General features: G+C 49.5%; 1 pseudogene; it reads right to left on the minus strand.

The window, feature by feature from the left end:
- Nucleotides 1-3,054: 3,054 nt before the first annotated feature.
- The window catches only part of LOC127046011 (SCAN domain-containing protein 3-like), a 67,720-nt pseudogene continuing 53,363 nt past the window's right edge, over nucleotides 3,055-17,411 (minus strand).

Below are 17,411 nucleotides of genomic sequence, written 5' to 3' on the forward strand. Positions count from 1 at the left end.
AGGCTTCATAATTCTTTTCAATGTGGTAGGCGTGTCGGGGGAATGACACATCTGGTTTCCATTTTTGGTTTCTGAACCGCTGACGGGCATGTTCAAGTGTTATCCCCATTCTGTATCTGGCCTTGGTTTGAAAAAGTTTATAATCATTCATTTTCTCCTTAGGCATTTCAGCCGCCACCTCTGCTAAGGGTCTACTGAGCAGTGGCCTCAATTCTACCATGTACTGGTCTTCAGAGATGCTGTACCCAAGGCAGGCTCTTTCAAAATTTTCTAAAAAGGCCTCAGTGTCATCACCTGCCTTGAAGGTGGGGAATTTCTTGGAATGTGGAACAACAATTGGCGAAGTGTTGTTAGGATTAGCCGTGTTCTGTTGCTTAGCCTGTTCTAATTCCAGGGCCTGCCGGTGGGTCTCCCTCTGGAGTTCCAGCTCCCTCCTGTGGGCAGCCTCTATGGCTGCTTGCTGTCTTTTGAAGGCTTCCTCTTTGACTGCTTGCTCTCTTTTTTAGGTTTCCTCTTTGGTTGTTTGCTCTCTTTTGTAGGTTTCCTCTCTGATTTTTTTCTTCTCTTTCTCTCAGCTCCATCTCTTTTTGTTTTATTTCTAGTTCTTGTAGTTTCTTTTCCATGTCTCCCTTGTGGTCTGCGTTTCTGATTTGTTCCTCTGCCTTCAGTCTTGCCAGTTTCTGTTTCAGGTCCTTGGTAGGCATGGTTCCTGTTTTCTTGTGTTGGGGTGCCCTCTGGTGTTTACTGCCTGAACTGCTGGTTCTCTGCTGGCTTCCTGGAGTTGCTTAGCAACAGAGTCCTTTTTAACTTACTAGCCTCTCCTGAAAGAGTTAAAAAGCAAAATAAAACTGTCTTTCATTTACAAATGTGTCCTGGCTGGAGTGCATTGCTGACCACTTAAGGCTGCTTTGTTTAACAAACGACAGTCGTTAAACCTTAATAGCCCTCCCTATGCCCAGCTAGCACAGAGCAAGGAATAGAAAAAAAAATTTCTCTGGCTGCAGTTTAAAAAAATAAACCCCTTCCCGCTGCTCATAACCAGCTAGCAGAGAAGCAAATTAATAATCTTACTGGCTTTTGGATTGTTATCTATCCCACCGAGCTGCCAACCATGTCATAGCATTCCTTCTCAGATCTGAACCTTAGAGTTCAGAAAATGAGATACTAGCACCTGAATCCTCTAAGCTTAATTACCAGCTTAGATCTGATAGCACTGCCACCACCCAAAAATATAGTGTTTTGGGACACTCTGACCTCCCCAACCTTCCCTGGGGACCCCAAGAACCCAGATCCCTTGGGTTCTTAAAACAAGGAGAAATAAACCATTCCCCCACCTTTCCCCCTCCCAGAATTTCCCTCCCTGGGCTATCCTGAAAGATACTGATCCAACCTCTTAAATCACCATACAGAGAAGCATCTCCCTTTCCTTCCACAAAGAGACAAACAGATTCAAGGAAAACAAAGAGATTCTATCTCTCCCCCTCCCATCTCCCCCCCACCTGTCTTGGTGAGTTATCCCAATCCCCTGGAATAACACAAGGGAAACAAGGAAAAAAAAATCAATCAGGTTCTCTAAAAAAAGAAACCTTTTAATAAAAGAAAGGAAAAAGTAAAGTATTATCTCTGTAACTTCAAGATGTAAATATACAGGGTCCTATAGCTTACAGACACCAGAAAGAGACTTTCCCCCCAGTACCAATACAAATCAAAACATTCCCAGCAACTAAACATATAAAAGTTAACCAGCCAGATCCACAATTGCAAATAGAGTAAAACAATCAAAAAGCCTAAACCGCCTGTTTTTACTTACTATTAGAAAAGAAACTTAGAGAGCCTGTAGTAATGTCTGGTCTTTCTCAGACCCTCTGAGAGAAGAACACACAACAAACAAAGAACACACACAAAAGCTTCCCTCCTCCCAAATTTAAAAGTATCTTGTCTTCTGATTGGTCTTCTGGTCAGGTGTCCCGTTCCCTGCTTGTAACCCTTTACAGGTACAAGAGACATTAACCCTTAACAATCTGTTTATGACAATATGGCAATACAAATTCAAAATAATATATGTGAATATTTACTTATAATACTATCAGTGGACAGTTACCCCAAAATTTGGACCCACGACACCCCAACAGTGGCTTGCCTATAACTGTAAAACAATTAACAATTTGTTCCGCTTCAGTGGATAACAAGAAGTTGAACACCTTGGAGGAATTGCTCGGGTTTTACCAGGAAGTTTGTCTCGGACCCTCAGAGAATTCCCTGGAACAGACTAGTTCTGTTAACCCATGAGAGGACATGAATACAGCCTTCTGCTCAGAAGATTGATGCTCAAGCAGTAATTTTTCGAAAACAAAGTGACATTTATTTAAAGAAAATATTCAGTTACCATACATTTAATAATTGAGAGAGAATGTACTAAGACAGTGCTTCTCAAACTATCTGATGTGGCGGACCAGCAATTTTTTTTGCAATGTGCTAGGGACTGGTACCATATTTGTGCTGTATTATTATCATATTCGCATAGGCACATGGCACATCAGATCAGAAAAACTAACATTCTTCACTGTATTAATTGGAATGGGAGTGTGCATACCAAGTGTAGCGTACTTGTGGAGATGTTCCCATTTAAATACATTGAAGACTGACTTAAAATCTGTGCATCTGTGTGGATAGTATAAAATGACTACTATTCGTTTATGATCCAAGAAAATATTTGAACATTTGTAGTAATATTAATTTATATTGGAAACAATATAATGAATATAATAAAAGATGGCAGACATTTTGTTTATTTTGTAAACAAATAATATAATATTACAATACAAATAAAATATTAAAAAAATCGAACAAGCAGTCTCCTAACAAAGATATTATTAAAAAATTATATATAAGTAATAAAGTCAAACTTTATAATGAATAAAGTAAAGGTTAAAAAAAATTGAAAGGAATAGGTAACATTAAATTGAAATCACAGTAATTTTGAAAATGTCATAATACTAAAATATCTAATTGATAGGCTATTTTATTAACACAATGATAGGCAGGTTAAAACCTTTAACCTTTACTAATGTGAAAGATAGCCTGCTTCTTCGTCAGCTTATCCAGTCGTGGCTCAATTGAGGACAGTGCCAGGTGCAATGGAGAATGAATATCCATACTATTCCTGTATTTTGTCTTAATGACACTTGTTGGGAAGCCAGTCTCGCAGAAGTATGTTGAAGGAAATGGGAGAAGAGTTTTCAGAGCAATTTCAGTAAGCTCAGGATATTCTGCTTTGTTTCATAAGAGGAAGCAAGTGATGTTGTTTCGAAACTCCTCTTCAACCTTTCGTCAGCAGGCAGCTCCAACAGTTTATCCTCCATAGTGACAGTTAAGTCATCTTTCAATGGAATAAACGGATTTCAGATCCATCCAGTTCCTTTCCGTGGATGATCATCTCAGCGATGAGCTGCCAAAATCTTAACAACCGGTTCCCTATAAAAAGTTCTGATTTAAGGGATGTTTGACCACATTATGTATTTTTGAACCTTTCTCCATAAGAAATGGCAATGCAGTGAATCATGAGGAGTCATACTTAATAAAAAATTTGTTTACGTTTATTACAATAGAAACAAAGTATTGCTTTATTACACAAATTTAAAATACATTTGAAAAGAAGAAAATATAAAGAGATGTATGAGTAAGCAAACAATAATAAAGAATGAAATGCCTTTTCTTGTATTTTAAAATGTTACGTGATCTACTTAAGTGATTAAAAAAAGTAATATATTCATGTATACAATGCAACAACAAACAACATTTTAAAGAATATTTAAGTAGTAATTTCAAAATGGGTTCTTGATCTTCTCCATAATCTTTGGTGTTGGATACACGAACTCTGGTATCTAATGCAGATTGATGACTTCTCATCCATGATTTAACATATGGTATTGGATTCCAGGAACTTAGTGGTTTTCCCAAAAAATTTATGGTCACAAAGCTTGAGATAAGTTTAATTGTTAAATTCGCCCTTTTATCACTACAATAATATTCATCAACGAAAAAGCTCTCTCTGCTTCTGCAGAACTAATTGCAATTGTATTCATAATTTGCTTTGCTCTCCTTATTGTTTCTGGATCAGGAAGATTTTTTGATTGAATGTTATTGTCTACATTGTCACGAAAATCATTTAAATCGACTACAAATTTTATGAATTTACTTAATTCATGCACTTTTTCTTCTCCTGATTTCCAGGGTAACCTGACTTCTTCAATATTCCATGAAGTGGGATCCATAACATTGAATAATTCAACTATTTTAGGTGTATTACGAGAATGACCTAAATTATCTTCTTTATATTTAATGTGCTTTTCGTTTAATAATCTTGCCTTCATTTTTTTCAATAATGCATTCTTACTTTGTCTCGTGGCAGTGATTTAAACCTTACTGTAGATGGGGTCCGCCGGGGCTTGACCCTCCTGGAGGGGGAGGGGAGCCACACCAGCCTCACTGTCATCCCTGGGCCGCTCCTCGGGCCCGCGGTCCTGCCCTGGGGAAGCTTGTCGCTGCAGTTACAATCAGCTCTGGCCCTTTGGGGCAGGGCAGAGCAGTGGCAAAGTCAAAAGGGGCCCAGGCCTTGGTTTGGGCGGGGCACCAAACACAGTACAATCAGCTCTGGCCCTTTGGGGCAGGGCAGAGCAGTGGCAAAGTCAAAAGGGGCCCAGGCCTTGGTTCGGGCGGGGCACCAAACACAGTACAATCAGCTCTGGCCCTTAGGCCGGGGAGAGGGGGAGTCTATCACCCGGATACGGGTGGCAGGGGTAACGCAGACCTACCCACTCCTCTGCGTTCCAGCCCGGGGCCCTGGTAGCAGCTGTCACCGCTACCGGTGGTCAGTGAGGGTCCTGACCGAAACACACTGACATTGGCAAAGTTAGCTCTGCAGCCTGACTGGAGTCAGGCGCCCCCGGGCTACTTCCTACCTCCCCCCGTACCTCTACCTGGTCTGGGGCCTCTGTTCCAGGGACGTCCAGAACCATCGGTTCCTCCCAGTCCGGGCTGGGCGGCAGGTCCGGTAATGTTTCTGGGAATGCGGGCCAAGCCTGGTCTGGGGGCTCCTCAGGGCCGTAGTAGGGGCGAGGGAGCTCTGGCGGTTCCTCGTTGTAGCGGCCTCGAGAGCGCTCCGGCGGCTCCCCGTCGTATCGACTGCGGGGACGCTCTGGCAGCTCCTGGCCTCCGCCTCTGGCTCGGGCAGTCTCCCAGCTATGGGCGTTGGCGGGCATGTCTGCTCCTGCTGGTGGCAGACCTGCAACTGAAGGCTGGGGCCCGGCTTTTATTCTTCCGGGTCGCCGCCTGACCCTCTGAGGGGCGGGACTTCTGCCCGGCGGCCCCGCCCCCATGGATGACTGACGGGGCTCGACCCTCTCAGAGGCGGAGGGGAGCCACACCACCTCGCTACACTTACATTATCTTCAAACTCTATGCATTTAAAAGTATCACTTTCTATCATTTCATTAATTTTATTTTCATGTATTCTAAAACTATCTTTTAATTGTATGAAAAAAAACAATTGTTTGTTTGATTAGTTTATCTGCCTTTGTTAAACTCAATTGTCCTGCTTGCAGTGCATTTGATGATAATGCAAGTTCATCCAAAATGTCAATCATTAATGCCAAGTCTTTTAAAAATTCTTTGTTTTTCAATCTTTTTGCCATGCCAGAAAATTTCTGATTTTTGGAAAAGTAAATATGAAGAGCTGGATATGCTCTCCAGACCGCTTTGACAGCTCTAAGGCTACAAGAAGCTCATTGTGGACCAAAATCATGGCCTATTTTGATGATTTTAATATACAGTTCTTCAGAAACTTGTTTAAGTTCAAACTGACTTTTATTTGACTGATGAAAAATTGCATAAATCTTGTCCAAAAAATCTTGAAATGGCTTATTTCATTTATATAATTTATAGCATCATTTAAAGCCAGTTGTAGCCAATGATTCAAACAATATCAAATTATAATGTTTGGAAAATCTTCAATCAGTCTTGTAACAACTCCAGATTTATGTCCAAGCATGGTGCTAGCGCCATCAGAACAAAATCCGATTAATTTTTTCTTTAAATATTCTGTGTCAAATTCTGTATCAGTTAATGTATGTCTCAAAGCATTATAAATATTTTCTGCTTTCGTTAATTCTAATTCCACTAAATTGAGAAAAATTGTTGGTGAAGAATCTTGTAGTTCACATTTTAGAAGAATTACAAGCACAGTTTTACTTGAAATTGTAGAAGCTTAATCAATAATACAAATCTTTGAATAGTTTTCGATGATTTTACTAAAAATTTGTTTTCTTATTAATTCAGCAATATGTTCTACGATTCTGATGGCTGAAAATCGAGAATGTAGGCAGTTCCCTAAATCAGTTTAATTCTTAATTTGTAGCTCTACTTCATCCTTCATATCTGACATTTTTCGGTTTCTTTTTACTAACCTGTAAACAATGTTGAAAATTTTGCTGGTTATTGCAATATTTTGTTCAGTAAGTTTATCAATCACTGTAGTGAGAGGTTCTTTTTTAGATTCATGTAAAATATTTATAACTCTCAAATGAGAGCTTGATTCAAAATGTTCCTTCATTTTTTTCTTAATGAAGCTTGCTGAACATTTTTATCAGTTCCAGATGATTTAATAGTACACTTCTGCCATTCCAAAGAAATGTGTAGAGATTTTCCTCCAAGGACCCCAAATGTGACATCTTTGCACAGTGGGAACAGCCAAGTTTTTTGCCTTCAATTATCAAGCCAATGTATTTATTTAAAAAATATTGTGCCTGCTCAGAATTCCAACAATCGGGTACTACATTTTCACAATCATGTAAATCCTCTTCCATTGTGGACACATTTTCAGGTGATTCAACTTTTAAGATATTTTCATCACCAAAATTATCGTCATCGGCGTTTTCAGTAATTAAATCATTATTTTCACTACTCGAACTACTGACTAATGATTTTGTCATTTTACTGGAAAACCAATCACTAATGCTTTTCTGGCGTTTCATTTGTGAAGGGTAAATAATATTGAATAGAAAACTTTAATCTTCGAATAACAGTCCAGTTAGTGTTACACACTGAAATATCACATGCAATTTACTAGAAACAAACAGACCGACTATGACTGGTCGTGTAGAAAACAGTTGCACAAGTGCACGAACAAGGCAAATGCGACTTCAATTAATTAACGCAAGAAACAAGACGTTCTCTCTCTCTCTCTCTCTATCTCAACAAGATGAACTTGGGAGCGATGACATTTGACTCACATGCATATATCAATTTAACGAATGAGGCAAGTGCGACCCTGTTAATAAAATAATAAACTAGACTGGGGTGAGCAAACATCGGCAGGGCCGGCTTTAGGGTGATTCCACCGATTCCCCCGAATCGGGCCCCGTGCCCAGTGAGAATCCCTTCCCTGGCTAGAGCTGCCTTTTTAATTTTTACTTACCCAGCAGCGCTCTGGGTCTTTGGCGGGTTCTTTGGGGTCCACTTGGGGCTATGAGAACTGCAACAGGCAGCTTGTTTGCAGAAAGTGACCTAGACAATGTGTGTGCAGATACTTGAACGGCTGCAGCAACTGTCTGCAAAGTCCACAGCTAGTTGCTGCCAGCCAGCCCCAGACGGCCACCAGGCATAACACTGCCAAGTGCTACCCGGGCACAGGCTGCTCCATTTGGCTTACCTGGGGTAGGATGACCAGACGGCAAATGTGAAAAATCGGGACAGGGTGGGGGGGTAATAGGAGCTTATATAAGGAAAAAAAACCCCAAATTGGGACATCTGGCCATCCTAACCTGGGAACATGGACCCTGCCCCGCTAGCCACCGCTCACCTTACCAAATGCTACTGCAGGTGAGATCTGAACCCACCCAGAGGCAGAACTGGGGGCTGACTGTCCCCTGGAGGAAAAAGGAGCCCCCCCCCCACATCCTGTCCTAGGCAGCCAACCCAAGGTACGCCAGCTACACAACCACTGCACAACAGCCCCTGTCTACACTACACTCAACAAACAATCCGTTGTGCTGCAAGAACCCTGTGCAGGCCCAGCAGAGCATACAGCACCTCAGCCCCAGCAACACAACCATAACACACTGAACACAACCCTCCTCCTCCCATAAGTGACCTGAACTGCACAACCAAGTATTATACATCCCTCCTCAGTGCACAACCCGCAGCCCTCACCCACTACTGTGCAGACCCTCTCCCAGCCGCACAACTCCCCTGCTACGCAGCCGCCCTGCAACACACAACTCTGTCCGGTGCACATGCTATACACATGTCCCTACTACAGCACTCCCCGAACTAAAAAATGCACAATGCTCTGAGCTAGGGGATGGGGGAAGGTGGAGTGGGGGCCAGAGGGGGGGAACATCCTCGTGGGGTAGGGGGCCCCTACTGGGCCTGGGGCAAATTGCCCCACTTGCTGTCCCCTGCCCTGCACCAGGTGGCCCTGGAGCTCGCAGTCCCCCTTACCTTGGCGACCGCTCAAAGCAGCAAGACAAGCTAGAGCTCAGCTGAGCTGAACTTCCCAGCTGCCAGCGGGGGGCCACTGCGGCTCTGCGAGGCAGAGGCTGGGGACAACCCCTCATGGGGCAGGGGGCCCCTGCAGGACCCGGGGCAAATTGCCCCCTGGGCGGCCATGGCGCTCGCAGCCCCCCTTGCCTTGGCAGCCGCTCAAAGCAGCAAGACAAAGCTGCGGCTGGTCACTGAGGCTCTGTGGGGGAGGGGCTGGGGATGGAGGGGCATCCTCGTTGGGCAGGGGGCCCCTGCAGGGCCCGGGGAAAATTGCCCCCAGGTGGCCCTGAAGCTCCCGGCCTCCCTTTACCTTTTGGCGGCCGCTCAAAACAGCAGGATGAAGCTGGAGCTCAGCTGAGCTGGCGGGCTGATCACGATGCGGGGCGAGGGGAGGCAGGGAATCCTGGGGGCTCAGGTGGGGGACAGGGCGGTCCCACGGGCCACATCCAGCCCACGGACCAGAGTTGTTCTACCTGCCTGACTCTTTAACATCCGGTTCTCTACCGGCATCTAATTTTAGCAACCGGTTCTAGCGAACCGGTGCGAACTGTCTGCAGCTCACCACTGCATCTTCTGCTGGAAAGTAAAACTCTAAACGTTCTGCCAAATTTGTCAAGTGTTCACCGATGACGTTTGTTAGAGATGTAACATTTAAGGTCTTTGCCTGCATTGGCGATGATTGTTGCTAATTTGTGAAATGTCATAAACAATCTCTTGACGCTTGACTCTTCCATGCTTCTAGCTTTTGTTTCTGTCTGTCGATCTTATTTGCCATTGTAAGTCTCAAAGCCATTCTTCCCTGCACGGAGGTGTTGAAATAATTAAAGATGGCAAAGATATCAGCCAAATAAGCCAGCTTGGCTATCCAGTCCACATCTCGGAACAATTGTGACCAATTTGTTTTTTTGTCCTGAAGAAACTCGGCAACCTGATTTCGGAGCTCAAATACTCTTAACAGGACTTTTCCCCTTGATAACCAACGTACATCGGCATGCAAATAGGAGCTGTTTATGATCAGCTCCCATATCATCACATAATGCAGCGAATAGTCTATAATTTATAGCATTCACCTTTACATGGTTCACAATTTTTACGACCTCACTGAGTACACTGTTTAGTTCTACTGACATTTTTTTTTTGTTGCAAGACTTTCTCGGTGAAGGAAACAGTGCATCAACTTGCATTTGGGTGCAAGCGCCTTAATCTGGGTAACCACTCCAGAATGCCGTCCTATCATTGTGGCAGCGCCATCAGAACATATGCCTACAGAAAACTTGAAATCCAATCCACATTTGTTGTTAATGTAGTCACTCACAGTCTTGAACACTTCAGAAAAGACGGTTACTCACCTTTGTAACTGTTGTTCTTCGAGATGTGTTGCTCATATCCATTCCAGTCGGTGCGTGCGCCGTGTGCACGTTCATCGGAAGACTTTTTTACCCTAGCAACGCTCAGTGGGTCGGCTGGGCGCCCCCTGGAGTGGCGCCGCTATGGCACCGAATATATACCCCAGCCGACCCGGCCACCCTTCAGTTCCTTCTTGCCGGCTACTCTGACAGTGGGGAAGAAGGGTGGGTTTGGAATGGATATGAGCAACACATCTCGAAGAACAACAGTTACAAAAGTGAGTAACCGTCTTTTCTTCTTCGAGTGATTGCTCATATCCATTCCAGTTAGGTGATTCCCAAGCCTTACCTAGGCGGAGGGGTCGGAGTGAGATGTGGTAGCGTGCAGAACCGCTGAGCCAAAGGCTGCATCATCTCTAGACTGTTGGACCAGAGCATAGTGCGAAGCAAAGGTGTGGACCGATGACCAGGTCACTGCGTGACATATCTCCTGGATAGGCACGTGGGCCAGGAAGGCGGCTGATGAAGCCCGAAGGGACATGAGCCAGGTCATAGCATGTGCGTATGCACGCTGTTACCCAAGAGGAGATCCTCTGGGAGGAGATTGGTAGACCTTTCATCCATTCAGCGACTGCCACGAACAGCTGGGGGGATTTCCGGAAGGGCTTTGTCCGCTCAATATAAAAAGCGAGCGCCCTACGGACATCTAAGGAGTGCAACTGCTGCTCCCGTCGAGAAGAGTGAGGCTTCGGAAAGAAGACCGGGAGGAAGATGTCCTGGTTGGTATGGAAAGCCGACAATACCTTAGGGAGGAACGCCGGATGAGGTCGCAACTGCACCTTGTTCTTGTGGAAGACAGTATACGGTGGGTCCACCGTAAGCGCTCGAAGTTCAGAGACCCTTCTGGACGATGTAATGGCCACCAGGAAGACTGTCTTCCACGACAGGTACAGGAGTGAGCAAGTCGCCAATGGCTCAAAAGGCGGATGCATAAGTCTGCTTAGGACTAAGTTGAGGTCCCAGGTGGGGGCAGGGCGGCGTCCTGGGGGGTAGAGGTGCTCCAGGCCCTTAAGAAATCTAGTAACTAAGGGATAGGAAAACATGGAGTGGCCACTTTCTCCGGGATGGAATGTGGAGATAGCCGCCAAGTGCACCCTCAGAGAAGATATCACCAGGCCCTGTTGTTTAAGAGACCAGAGGTAGTCCAAAACAGCGGGGATCGAGACCTCAGAAGAAGTAACATTCTGCGTTGTACACCAGCAGGAGAAACGTTTCCACTTGGCCAGGTACGTTGACCGAGTGGAAGGCTTTCTGCTCCTTAGGAGAACATGCTGTACCGGAGCGGAACAGCGTACCTCCGATCTGTTCAGCCATGCAGGAGCCATGCCGTGAGGTGAAGGGCCTGCAGGTCTGGGTGGCGAAGACTGCCGTGGTCCTGCATTATGAGGTCTGGAAGGAGTGGTAGGGTAACTGGGCTGGCCATGGACAGGTTGAGCAGTGTGGTGTGACAGGCACGAATGGCTTCATCGCAGTGTTGACAAGTTAGATCTGCTTTGTGGCGTCTGTGAGCTGTGAGAATTTGGTGGAGGGCTCGTCCAGGTAGGTGCCCCCATTTTTTGTGCATCCACGTTAAAAAGGGGTCCCGGGGGTCAGTGAGGGTAGCAGAAGACACCTCGGGGCTACTGGGGGTCTCGGCCTTAAAGATCCGAAGACGTTGGTCGAGGGTGGTATGGAGTGGGTTGCTGTCTGGTCAGTGGCAGGGACAGTTGGTAACAAACCAGGGTAATTTAGTTTTAGGCATGAGGGTGAAGACTTGCTCCCATAGGTCCTTGTGCGCTTGCAGCTGTCCCTCATGAGTGAGGATGGATACCCCGTAAGCAGAGTCAATACCGAGGACAACCCGAGTGCGAGGATGGGCCCAAGTGGGGTGGGAGGTGGCTAAAAGTATCCCCTGAACTTCGGCTAATTGTGCTGAAACATGACTTGGGAGAAGTTCAGCTTGAAACATTTCACACTGCTGGCAAAGAATACCAGCGCAGGGGGAGGGGGCTGTGCCCCCGTCGGACACGATCCATGGGTCAAACGCACTGAGCTCAGCTAGGTTGGGATCTTCTTCAGCTGTGGGACTTGAGCATAATGCCCACTGACCAAAGGCCTCCTGTGCTGTAAACACTAACTTTTCCCATGTGGCTGATGACCCGTGAAACTGTGAAGCTGGAGTTGTCACGGAGTGTGGGGGAGTCCAGCCCTGCACCCCTCTTCCTGGGACCCACAGTGACTCTTAGCCAGCCAGTAAAACAGAAGGTTTATTGGACAACAGGAACACAGGTTACAGCACAGCTTGCAGGCACAGTCAGGACCACTCCACCGAGTCCTTCTGGGCTTTCAGGGTGCTTGGATCCTAGCTAGGATACCCTGAATTCCGCCCACACAGCCCCAAGCCCAAACTCAAACTGCTTCCCTCCTGCCACTCCCTTCCTTTGTCCCCTTCCTGGGCAAAGGTGTTGACCTTTCCCCTCCCTTACCTAGCTCAGGTTACAGACCCTGGCATCGTCCATCCCCTAAAGTCCTCCCCTGCTCTCCCACTCCCCACACAGACAGTCCCTACTGCATCACATCTCTCCCCTCTTCGATACTGAACTGAGCAGGGTCACTCTGCCCAGTGACCTGGGGACGTTCAGGGTCCCCTCTCCGGGACAACGCATCCGCTGTCAGGTTGGCACTTCCCTTCACATGGACCACGTCCATGTCATAGTCCTGCAGGAGCAGGCTCCACCTCAGGAGCTTGGCGTTGGCTCCTTTCATCTGGTGCAGCCAGGTCAGGGGAGAGTGGTCGGTATACACGGTGAAGTGTCGCCCAAAGAGATATGGCTCTAGCTTCTTAAGGGCCCATACCATGGCCAGGCATTCCTTCTCGATGGCCGCGTAGCTTTGTTCCCGGGGTAGCAGCTTCTTACTCAGGTACACGATGGGGTGTCTCTCCGCCTTTTCATCCTCCTGCATTAACACCGCCCCCAGTCCCGTGTCTGAGGCATCGGTGAACACCATAAAGGGTTTGTCAAAATCTGGGTTTGCCAGAACTGGGCCGCTAACCAGAGCCTCCTTCAGCGCCCGGAAAGCCTCCTGGCACTGCTCAGTCCAGATCACCTTGTCTGGCTTCCCCTTTTTGCACAGTTCAGTGATAGGGCCGGCTATGGCACTAAAGTGGGGCACGAACCTTCGATAGTACCCCGCCATCCCAATAAAAGCCTGGACCTGCTTTTTGGTTTGGGGAGCAGGCCAGTCTCTGATCACCTCCACCTTGGCTGGTTCCGGCTTCAGGCAGCCGCTCCCCACCCGATGGCCCAGGTAAGATACTTCAGCCATCCCCACCTTGCACTTCTCAGCCTTTACTGTTAACCCAGCCTTTCGGAGTCAGTCCAGGACTTGTTTAACCTGGGACACGTGGTCCTCCCAGGTCTGGCTGAAGACGCAGATGTCGTCAATATACGCCACGGCAAAACTCTCCATCCCCCTCAGTAGCTGATCCACCAGGCGCTGGAAGGTGGCTGGTGCTCCCTTGAGGCCAAAGGGCAGGGTCAGAAACTCACAGAGCCCCAGAGGGGTGATAAAGGCCGATTTCAGCCTGGCATCTGCGTCCAGCGGCACTTGCCAGTAGCCTTTGGTAAGATCCATAGTGGTGAGGTACCGAGCACTTCCCAGCTTGTCTAGGAGCTTGTCAGGCCTGGGCATAGGGTAGGCATCAGATACGGTGATGGCATTGAGCTTTCGATAGTCCACACAGAACCGGATTGACCCATCCTTCTTGGGAACCAGCACCACTGGCGAGGCCCAAGGGCTGGAAGACGGCTGGATCACCCCCAAAGCCAGCATGTCCCTGACCTCTTTCAAGATCCTGGGCAGTTTTACCAGTGACCCGAAAAGGGGAGCATCTTATAGGGGGATGTGACCCGGTCTCCACCCGGTGGACAGTCAAATTAGTGCGTCCAGGCTGGTTGGAAAACAGCTGTCGGTATAGATGCAGCACCCCCCTGATCTCAGCGTGCTGGCCCGGGGTCAGCTGATCAGAGAGGGGAATCGCCTCCAGGGGGGAACCAGCTTTTGTCTCAGGGAATAGATCTACTAAGGGGTCATCTCCCTGCCCCTCCCAATGTCCACACACGGCCAACACCACATTCCCCCTGTCATAGTATGGTTTCATCATGTTCACATGGTACACCCGACGGTGATGTGCCCGGTTTGACAGCTCCACCACATAGTTTACCTCATTCAGTTGCTTGATAAACTTGAAGGGCCCTTCCCAGGCGGCCTGGAGTTTGTTTCTCCTCACGGGGATGAGAACCATCACCTGATCTGCGGTGGTGAAGGCACGGGCCCGTGCCGTGCGGTCATACCAGACCTTCTGCCTCCTCTGGGCTCGGCCCAAATTCTCCCTGGCCAGGCCCATGAGCTCGGCCAGTCTTTCCCGGAAGGTCAGGACATACTCCACCACTGACTCTCCCTCGGGAGAGGCCTTCCCCTCCCATTCATCCCTCATCAGGTCTAGGGGCCCCCTTACCCGCCTTCTGTACAACAGTTCGAAAGGTGAAAACCCGGTAGATTCCTGGGGCACCTCCCTGTACGCGAACAGCAGGTGAGGTAAGTACTTGTCCCAATCCTGCGGGTGCTGGTTCATAAATGTTTTTAGCATCATCTTCAGCGTCCCGTTGAACCTTTCTACCAGCCCGTTGGACTGGGGGTGATACGCTGAGGCCCAGTTGTGCTGGACCCCACATTTCTGCCATAAGGACCGGAGCAGGGCCGACATGAAGTTGGACCCCATGTCCGTTAAGACCTCCTTGGGGAACCCCACCCAGCTGAAAATTGTCAGCAGCGCATCTGCCACTGTGTCTGCTTCGATAGAGGACAAGGCCACCGCCTTGGGGTAGCGAGTGGCAAAATCCACCACCACCAGGATGTATTTCTTCCCTGACCGGGTCATCTTGCTGAGGGGTCCCACTATGTCCATGGCCACCTTCTGGAAAGGTTCTTCTATGATGGGTAAAGGCCTCAAAGCCGCTTTCCCCTTGTCCCGGGCCTTCCCCATCCTCTGGCAGGGGTCACAGGATTGGCAGTACTGTCGGACATGGGTAAAGACCCCAGGCCAGTAAAAGTTCTGTAGCCGCCTCTGCCTGGTGCGTCGGATTCCCTGGGGCCCTGCGAGAGGGACGTCATGGGCCAGATACAGCAGCTTGTGACGAAACTTCTGGGGAACCACCAGCTGCCTCCTGATCCCCCACGACTCTACTTCCCCTGGGGGAGCCCATTCTCGGTACAGGAACCCCTTCTCCCACAGGAACCTCTCCTTGCAACCTCTCCTCATGGTCTGTACCGCACTAAGGTCAGCCCGGTCCCTGTGCTTCCGCAAGGAGGGATCTTTCTGCAACTCGGCCTGGAACTCAGCAGCTGGGACAGGGATGGGGACCGGCTCTCTCTTGCTGGCTGGGTCTGAGGCCGCAGCCTCTCTGAACCGTGCCCCTGGGCGTTCCCCGCTCCCTGGGTTAGGGTCCTGCACCTCGGGTTGAGTACCTTCCCCGTTGTCGGGGTGCAGTGCCCTTTGCCGACTCTGACTACGAGTCACGACCAGGGCACTCTGGGTGTTACTAGGCCAGTCCTCGAGGTCCCCTCCCATTAACACGTCAGTGGGCAAATATCGGTGTACCCCCACATCCTTGGGGCCCTCCTTGGCCCCCCATTTCAGGTGTACCCTTGCCACGGGCACCTTGAATGGGGTCCCGCCCACGCCCATCAGGGTCAGGTAGGTGTCGGGCACCATCCGATCTGAGGCCACCACCTCGGGCCGGGCCAGCGTCACCTCTGCGCCCGTGTCCCAGTACTCAGTGACCTTCCTCCCGTCTACCTTCAGGGAAACAATACACTCCTTCTGGAGGGGCAGCCCCGCGCCCACCCGGTAAACCAAAAACCCGGAGCCTGGAGCATCCACAAGTGGTATGTTGCCAGCCCCCCTTTCCTGGGAATGTAGCCCCTCCTCCGATTGGGTTTTTACCCAGTCCACCCTCTGCGGGTTGGGTCTGCTTGGTCTGTCCCTGAGCTTGGGGCACTGGGCCCATATGTGACCTCGTTGGCCACAGCGATAGCAGCCCATGTCTCGTGGGTCCCCTTGAGTGGGTCGGAGGGACCTGCCGCTGGATGTTCCCCTTTTGGGGGGGTTCTCCATAGGACCCCGCTGGGAGGTCCCATGATGACTCTCTCTCTGCGTTGAGGCAGGCTTGCTCCTTCGAGACTCCTCCCTGCCATCCCCTGCCCGACTGTCCACAAATTGGTCGGCCAGCTGGCCTGCGTGCTGTGGGTTCTCCGGCTTCTGGTCCATCAACCACAGCCTCAAGTCGGACGGGCACTGCTCGTACAGGTGCTCCAGTATGGATAGGCCAAGCAGGTCCTCTTTAGTTTGGGCCCCAGCTGTCCACTTGCGGGCATACCCCTGCGCCTGGTTGACCAGTTGTAGGTATGTGACCTCATGGGTTTTACGCTGGCTCCGGAACTTTTTCCGGTACATCTCAGGAGTCAGCCCAAACTCGCGGAGCAGGGCCTGTTTGAACAGTTCGTAGTCCCCTGCCTCCGCCCCTTTCAGTCGGCTGTACACCTCCACGGCTGTGGAGTCCAGTAAGCGGGTGAGAACTGCGATCCTGTCTGCAGGGTCAACCCTGTGCAGCTCGCAGGCATTCTCAAAAGCCGTCAGGAAGGTATCTATGTCCTCCCCCTCCTTACGCCGGGGCAGCAAGTGCTTATCAAAGCTCTTTGTAGGCTTGGGTCCCCCCTCACTCACCGCAGCTGGGGCCTCACTTCTCCTCAGCTGGGCCAGGTCCAGCTCATGTTTACGCTGTTTCGCCTTCTCCTCCATCTTTTGCCTCTTTAACTTGAGCTTCTCCCTTTCATATTCCAGCCGCGACCGCTCCACGGATGCTGAGCGTTGCCGGGAGGATCCCCTGCTGGGGGGTGGGCTTCGCTGGGAGGATCCCCTGCTGGCTGGGGGTGTCACGGTGCCCTCGGTATACACTGGGCTCCTCCCCGCCCTTCCCCTAGGCCTAGGAAGGGGGGGTCTCGGGAAGCCCTCGTCCGCCGGCTGACCACTCCCAGCGGGGACAGACACTAGTGCCTGCGCTGCATCTGCCTGGCTGCTTCCCTCAGAGACAGGGCTCCGTTCATTCATGCGGTCTCCCTGCTCCAGCTGGGCAATCTGCTGGTCCTTGCTGAGCCTCCCTCGTGCAGCCCCCTCTGCCTGCACAGCTCCACCAGGTCACACTTGCGCCGCTTGGCATACATCTTCCTGCTGACCACTCACAGGCTGGGGTGCTCACCGCTCCCCACGGTTTCCAGGTGGACCCCTAGTGCACCAGCCCTTCTTGAGGTCACCACCTCTCTGCCAGGGTCGAGCTGCAGACTCCTCCGCCCCTGGGACCGCTTGCTGCAATCCCCCGGGGGACCCTGTTACTGCAAAATCCTTCTCACTGGGCACACACTCCC

This window comes from Gopherus flavomarginatus, chromosome 2, assembly GCF_025201925.1.
Source record: "Gopherus flavomarginatus isolate rGopFla2 chromosome 2, rGopFla2.mat.asm, whole genome shotgun sequence".
Classification (NCBI taxonomy): domain Eukaryota; kingdom Metazoa; phylum Chordata; order Testudines; family Testudinidae; genus Gopherus; species Gopherus flavomarginatus.